The sequence below is a fragment of the Oryzias latipes genome, chromosome 17, assembly GCF_053564925.1.
Source record: "Oryzias latipes strain Hd-rR chromosome 17, Olatipes_Hd-rR_3.1".
Lineage (NCBI taxonomy): Eukaryota > Metazoa > Chordata > Actinopteri > Beloniformes > Adrianichthyidae > Oryzias > Oryzias latipes.
The window spans coordinates 13577334-13584873 of NC_136253.1; the positions used below are offsets into that span (position 1 = coordinate 13577334).

Below are 7540 nucleotides of genomic sequence, written 5' to 3' on the forward strand. Positions count from 1 at the left end.
AAACAACAGAAAAGCCGCCATTTTGAAAAAAGTGTTGTTTTTTTTTACTAACTTATGACGTATAGCTCTCACCAATGGAGGAATGTGTTTTTCTGAGTCAGTTGATGATGATGCTCGCTATGCTAGCACTTTTAGCCACATTAACATAGCTAGCATAGTTAGAATAATTAGCATTTTAGGTTATGTGTTTTTCTGAGTCAGTTAATGATGCTGATTACTACGCTAGCACTTTTAGCCATATAAGCATAGCTAGCATAGTTAGCATAATTAGCATTTTGAACACTGTGTTTTTCTGAGAGAGTTGATGATGCTGATCGCAATGCTAGCACTTTAAGCCACATTAGCATAGCTAGCATAGTGTGAAGGAATTTGTTTTATTATTATCATTGCTTAAATGTATTTGGTTAAATGTATGTTTAAATGTTAACTCAGATTGATTCCTAAAAAAGAAGAGGATAAATCAGTTGTGAGACTCAGACCCCTGCAACAGCAGGCTGCAGCAGGCTGCAGACCGAGCAGGAGCAGGGTGAAAGGGGGGGAGAGCAGAAACCAGCTGATTTCTCACCTCCTCCCTACCAGGGGACAAATGCTCCTCTGTTGACGGGTTTTTACCCACCAGTGACTGATTTAAATACACCAGAAAAAGGAAAAATAATGTTAGGAGGAAAAGGGAAAAAACATGAATGGAAAGAAACTTTGGGGGTTGGTTTGGAAGAAGCTGGAGAGTCATCTGAACCCAATGATTGAAGTGCCCAATCCCAGAGCTGGAGAAGATGGCCAGAGGCCTACACTTCTTGTGTTTAGGACCTGGACATTAGAGGATGTTAGGAAGGCAGTGAGGGGAGTTATCTCTCACGGGCAAATGATGAAAGTTCAGAGAGCTTATCATCTGAATGGCATTAAATGTCAGAAAGCATGTATGACTGCTATGAAAGCAGACTGGGCAAAAGTAAAGGAATCCTTTGAATGATGACGATCCACCCAGACCTCTTCTGCATAACAGTCTAAGAGTTAATTCAAAGTCTTACACTTTTAGGACAAAGAATTAGAGAAGCCTTTCCAATGAGACCTGATTATGGAAAGATTGGTCAAACTAAGCAAAAAGATGGAGAATTAGTGTTTGATTTTAGAGTCAGATTTGAAGAAGTTTTAAAGCTAATTGTGGACTCAGAGATAATGATGATGGTGCCTATAGGCAGCAGCTGAAACAAGCTTTACTGCAAGCTATGAGACCAGAGATTGCAGACTAGATAAGGAAACTTTACTTTGATCTACCAACAGGAGCACTACAACAGTTTATGAATTTTGCTGTTCATGCAGAAAAAGTGATGGTGAATAGAAAGAAATTTAGGAATCAAAGTGTAGATACATTTTGGCAGGAAGAAAGTAGTGATGTGTTTTTTGGAAGGAATGTGAAGAGAGGAAGAAATCGTGGTCGTGGTAAAGGAAATTTTAGAGGAAGGTCTAGAGGAAGTAGCAACAGAGGGTCAGAGCAGGTTGATGAGGGATGTTGGATTTGTGTACAGAGAGATCATTGGCTGAGAGATTGTCCTGAAAGGAAGAAATCAGATTGACTAGATGGTAGAAGTAATGTCAAGATTAACAATGAATCTGAACCAGAAATTCAACGAATTTGTGATGAATTTTTAGATCTCACTGAAGTTTGTCTTATGGAAAAGCCAGAAATAACTCTTTATGTTCAGGGACAACCGTTTGTTTTTCTTTGTGATTCAGGGGCTTGTAGAACTGTGATAAGAAGTTATTACAATGATTTTCCTAAGTCAAATAAAACAATACAAATGAGATCTGCAGATGGTCAAATTGAAACTAAACATTTGAGTAAACCAGTTTGTTTTGAAAATCCTGACACTAATGAAACAACAAGCATTCCTGTGGTTTTAGCACCAAACTGTCCTTTTAATCTTTTAGGGAGAGATGTCATGATAAGATTAAAGTTAGGAATTTACCCCACCAGAGAAGGGGGGATGCAAGCACGACGTTGCCCCGATACAGACATCTGTGTGCTAGAAGGCAGAGGTGAACCACACTATTATTGGATTTTAGATCTACCTAAAACTGATCTTGGACAGACTGCAAAAAACTTAATGGAGAAAGCAAAAGCCAGAGTGTCACCCCATGCAGATTTTATGTCTTCAGACATTCTGTATGTCATGTTAAGATGCAAAAAGTCTCCTAGCCCTGACAGGAGATATGATGAAGCAGTGAGTAAACTAGGTTTTCAAAAATGTACAATAAATGATTTTTATTGGAAAGATGAAACTAGTTTCTGTACTGTGACAGCAAAAAATTTAATGTATACAGAAAGAGTGACAAATTAGAAACAAATGGCAGATGCAGTTCCATTTATTTCTTGTACTAAAGGTTCACGACAAAAAATGGGAAGAAATGAAAGAACATGTGCAGGAAGTGACTTATACTTTGAACAGGCAGAAACAAAGTGGGGTTTAGCTGTTGTAACTCAAGACAAGGTTCTGAAGGTAGGACCCCTGTGTGGAAATTCCTCAGCACAATCAGCAGAGTTGACAGCCTTAATTGAAGCATGCAAACTGTTTAAAGATAAGCCAGTTACGATCTATACTGATAGCCAATATGCGTTTGCTACAGTGCATTTGTTTTGTCAACAGTGGAAGAACTCAGGGTTAAGACATCAACAGGAAAACCAGTAATGCATGTAGACTTACTGAAAGAATTATTGACTGCTGTAATGTTACCATCTAAAGTAGCAATATGTAAATGTGAGACACACACACGAAGAACAGATCATAATTCTAAAGGTAATTCCTTTGCAGATGTAACAGCAAAGCAAGCTGCAACAAAAGATGTAGAAAAATGCACAAATGAGGATGTGACTGCAGATGCAACCGCTGATGTTTTAAAAGAAATGCCACCCAGTGCACCAAAACAAGAAAAAATTTGGTTGAAAAAGGGAGCAAAGTTAGAACAAGGTTTTTATGTCAGCACAGAAGGAAAACCTATTTTACCAAAATCTATGTACAAATGGGCAGCAATTTTGAGTCATGGGCTTTGCCATGATTCAACAGGGGGGATGGTGAACTTATTAGAGAAATATTAAACAACTTGTGGATTTATGCTCTATAAACTCTATAAAAAAAATTTTTTGTAAACAATGTGTTACATGTATGCGTCATAATCCCCAAGGCAATGTTAGACCTAAGAGAGGAAAATTTCCTGAATGAACTTTTCTTTTCCATACAATCCATATGGATTTTATTGAATTGAATAAAAGCAAAGGATTGAAATATTGTTTAGTGATTATTAATGCATTTTCCAAATGGGTTGAAATTTTTCCATGTGTTACACAAGATGCTATTACAGTAGCTAAAGGTATTTGTAAAAGAATAATCCCAACTTTTGGCATACCACAAGTGATAAGGAGTGATAATGGTACACATTTTGTAAATCAAGTGATAGACAAAATGGCTCAACATCTTTGTATTGATTTAAAGAGACATTGTAGTTATCACCCACAGAGTGCAGGATTAGTTAAGAGAACTAATAGCACTATCAAATCAAAATTAAAGAAATGCATGGAAGAGACAAACAGACAGTGGCCTGACTGCATAGACTTAGTTCAGCTAAGCATGCGTATCACACGCACAGCAGGTCAACCTTTAACGCCTTTTGAAATGTTGTATGGACGTTCTTATAGGTTACCAGACATTGATCCTACACAGCAACATTCTCCAGATGATGATGCAAATTTAGTGGATTATTTGAGAAAAATGTTTACCACTAAAGATGTGCAAAGGACAAATCACGTGCCAGATTCCTTTTTATCTCCACAGGACACTTCACCAGTGCAGGTTGGTGACTGGGTGTTTGTGGAGGCCATAAAAAGGAAGTGTTGGTCCAGCCCACGGGGGGAAGGGCCATTCCAAGTCCTGCTGACTACACCAACAGCTGTAAAGATTGCTGAAAGGACGTTTTGGATCCACCTGTCACACTGCAAGAAAAAGCATCTGGGTGAGGCTAATTCCAACTGCTAGGTGGGGAAGTCTGACTACAAAGGGAGGCAGCCGTATAGAAGCTGCTTGTCTCAAAGTCGGCGAAGCAGGGGAATCCACCTAGTTTTAGGGAAGAAAGCACACCAGATCTCTTTTGCACTACACGGATCCTACACTGTTAGAGGACTTGAGGAGGTGATGTGCTAGTAACCTCTCCCTCCCGAAGATAGGTACATATCCATGGCGTGTCCAACTGGGCTAAGAGACAGTTTATTTTGTTTAATGTTCCTGCTACTCTCAGCAGGAGCCACCAAAAGGATTTGATTCTTTTGGAATCGTTATCCACCTACAAGAAGAACCACCAACGAGGAAAGACTAAATGTTTCTCGACGATGGCTGAGTATTGATGAACATGATGTTTTGAATAGTCCAAAAATGAACATAACTCACCTGTATATGACAAATTCTTGGTATAGGTATGTTATGTTACTGGCTAAAGAAAGGAATAGATCTGATTGCTATGTTTGTTCTGTAATTCCAGCTTCATCCCTACATCCTAATTTGCAGGCAAAGCAATTTTCTGAGTGGAAAAGCGACTGTGTTATTGAATATAGTACCAGAGGGTATATTAGTACTGGAGCCGTCACCACTTCAAATGGTACTCTTGTAAGACCAAGTTGCAAGAGTTTGTATCAGTTTAAAAAACTGAAATTGACAAAATCATTAGCTCCATATGCTAGTGTGGAACCAGGAACTGTGTTTCCACATTGTGTAACTAACAACGGCACAGAATTTTTAGGAACTTTGCCGACAAAGATGTGTCATGAACTTCTTGTTCCCCTCACAGTCCAGATAATCAATGACAGAGTTTCCCATGGTTATGCAGTTCCCTGCCCTGGAGGACGTTGTGTTGGATCTAATCCAGATTTGATGCCAGGTAACAATGGTACTTATGTGGTTGATCAAATGTTTTGGTTATGTGGGCAGGCCCTCTACCTCAGTCTGCCTAGAGACTGGAGTGGGATTTGTGCTCCCGTAAAGGTCACAGATCACACTTTCATAGTTTCTGCAGTCCATGAGCCTCACCTCCGCCACAGACGTAACCTTATTGATGTCAAGCCACATGATTCCATTTGGGGATCAGATGTACCTGAAGACCATAAACTCTGGAATACGGGGCAAAAGGTAACTATGGCATTGTTTCCCTGGGTAGGAACTGCTAAAAACGCTCTCAGAATTGAGACCATTGATTATCGATTAGGTTTATTTTTGAACGCTACAATTAAAGCATTTAAAGGCTATAGTGAAGAAATGTCAAGCATGAGACTTATGGTTCTACAGAACAGATTGGTTTTGGACTTATTGGTTGCTCAGGAGGGAGGTGTTTGTAAAATGTTAAATGATACCTGTTGTACATTTATTCCTGACAACACAGATGAAGGTCACAGCGTCACTGAAGCATTACATCAACTTGAAAAGGTTCAGCAGGCAATGCAGGATGACAGGAAACCCCAATCTTGGGATTTCTTCTCCTGGTTTGCTTTTGGTTCCTGGTGGCAACTTTTGTTAAAAATAGTGACACCAATTTTTATGGTATTGATCATATGTTGTGTGTTCACTATGTGCATTTTTCCTTGTATTCAATCTATGATTTCCAGAGCAGTGAATGGTGGAGTAAAAAGTGTTCTTATGATTTAAGAATACAACTTGTTATTAAAGGGAGAACAAGATGACTGTAATGATTTTGAAACTGAAATGACTTGAAAATAAAAAAAAGAACTTCTCATCTGAGTGTAAATTGAAAGTGTTATAAAAATGAAGATGTCACAGAAAACTGAAAAGAGATGTGATATTGGATGTGAGATTTTGACATTTATCAATGATAAAAAGGAGGGAGTATGTGAAGGAATTTGTTTTATTATTATCATTGCTTAAATGTATTTGGTTAAATGTATGTTTAAATGTTAACTCAGATTGACCTTTTTACCTCTTCTGAAAACAGTTGTGTGTTTGTTCATCTGCTTCTCATCCCCCACCCAGGATGAGGGGTTTACGACACACTGTCCTCAGCTGATAAGGGATACTGTTTGAACTTAGAATCCAACCAAAAGGGTCATTTGACGACACCCCCTAATGAACTTTTTGTCTTTGTCTTGAATTGTTACCTCCCACTTGTGTTCTTAATAAAAGCAGCACAGGGAGGGGCAGACCTTTGAGAAGAGAAACGTGGTGGACCTTTTCCAACACATTTGCTCCTCTCCCTCGTGCATGAGAAACTTGATTCTTGTTGTGGTTTGTTGTTTATAATTGTGTTTTTCTTTAATGTCTAGATGCATTTATCTGACACATAGTTAGCATAATTAGCAAATGCAGCCTTGACTAGCTTTTAATTTGTGGGCTGTTAGGGCGGTGAGGTAGGCGTTGTGAGTAGAGTTGGGCGTGGAAGGCGGGTTGCGTCTGCGGGCCATACAACGCCGCTTGCGGCTTTAATTATGGCCCGCAGCAGTCATAGACTGCAAGGACCATATTGTAACTGGTACGAGGGTCGAACACTCAAAAAGTCCAAAACGTCAAAAAAACGCGTCAAAACGCCAAAAAATGGGGTCAAAAGTCGCCCAAAGCACAAAACGACACGACAATTGTGTAACGCAACAAAAATACACACACACACGCACAACACCATCGCACAAACGTTAAAATTGTAGTCGCAAAAATGACGACAAAAACACAAAAAAGCCCCAAAAAGCCCTCAAAAGACGGGTTTAAAGCCAAACAGACATGCCCAGCCTATAGTAAAAGACAGGCCGCATTGAAATACATAGGCCACCTGACTGCAAAAACTTCTATATTGTTTCTGCTTTGTTTCATTATTTTTTTTTTTTTTTTTTACGTTTCTTCTTTCTTACGGATCCGTTGAGCTCAAATTTGACCCCCGCCACATACCCGAAAACTCACCAAAATTGGCACACATCTGGGATAAATTGAAAATGAATTTTCGGCAAAGAGAATGTCACCCCCCCCACGACGATGACATCACGGCGAGCGTTCCCGTAAAAAAAATGAATGGGCCGAAAATCGCTTATGGGGCCAAAAAAAAATATTTCAAATAAGAGCAACGAAACCAAAACACGCGTGTTGGAGATATCCCAAAGAAGTTTTGAAATCATTATGGGATGGCCACACGACCTACGGCTTGGCGGCCATTTTGTGGCGAACTCAGAGAAATGGCGATTTTCGTGTTTTTTCACAATATGGGAAAATGACACTTTTGTTCAAGCGATTTTCACGAAATTGCACACACATGCCACAAACACGATTCTACAACTACCAAAGAAGTTTTGTTGACTTTTGACCTTGGCAAGGGGCGGCCATCTTGAATTTTCATAAAAAAGCACCTTTAGTAACGGATACAAACGAAAACTCGTCCTAGGGATTTTTATCAATCTTTTTGAAACTTCTCGGGCATCAATGGCAAGCTACTGTGGACAAAATGTTGGAATTAGAAGTTGTAGAATTTGAAACGCGTGCGCGTGGCGAATTCGCAACCGTCGCCA

General features: G+C 39.4%; 1 long non-coding RNA gene across 1 annotated transcript; it reads left to right on the top strand.

Annotated features, from left to right (window-relative positions):
- The first annotated feature begins 440 nt into the window (after nucleotides 1-440).
- On the top strand, nucleotides 441-6267 carry LOC144986703 (uncharacterized). Its single transcript, XR_013650554.1, has 2 exons — nucleotides 441-5171; nucleotides 5422-6267. It is a non-coding gene; the product is annotated as an uncharacterized LOC144986703 (long non-coding RNA).
- Nucleotides 6268-7540: the final 1273 nt, after the last annotated feature.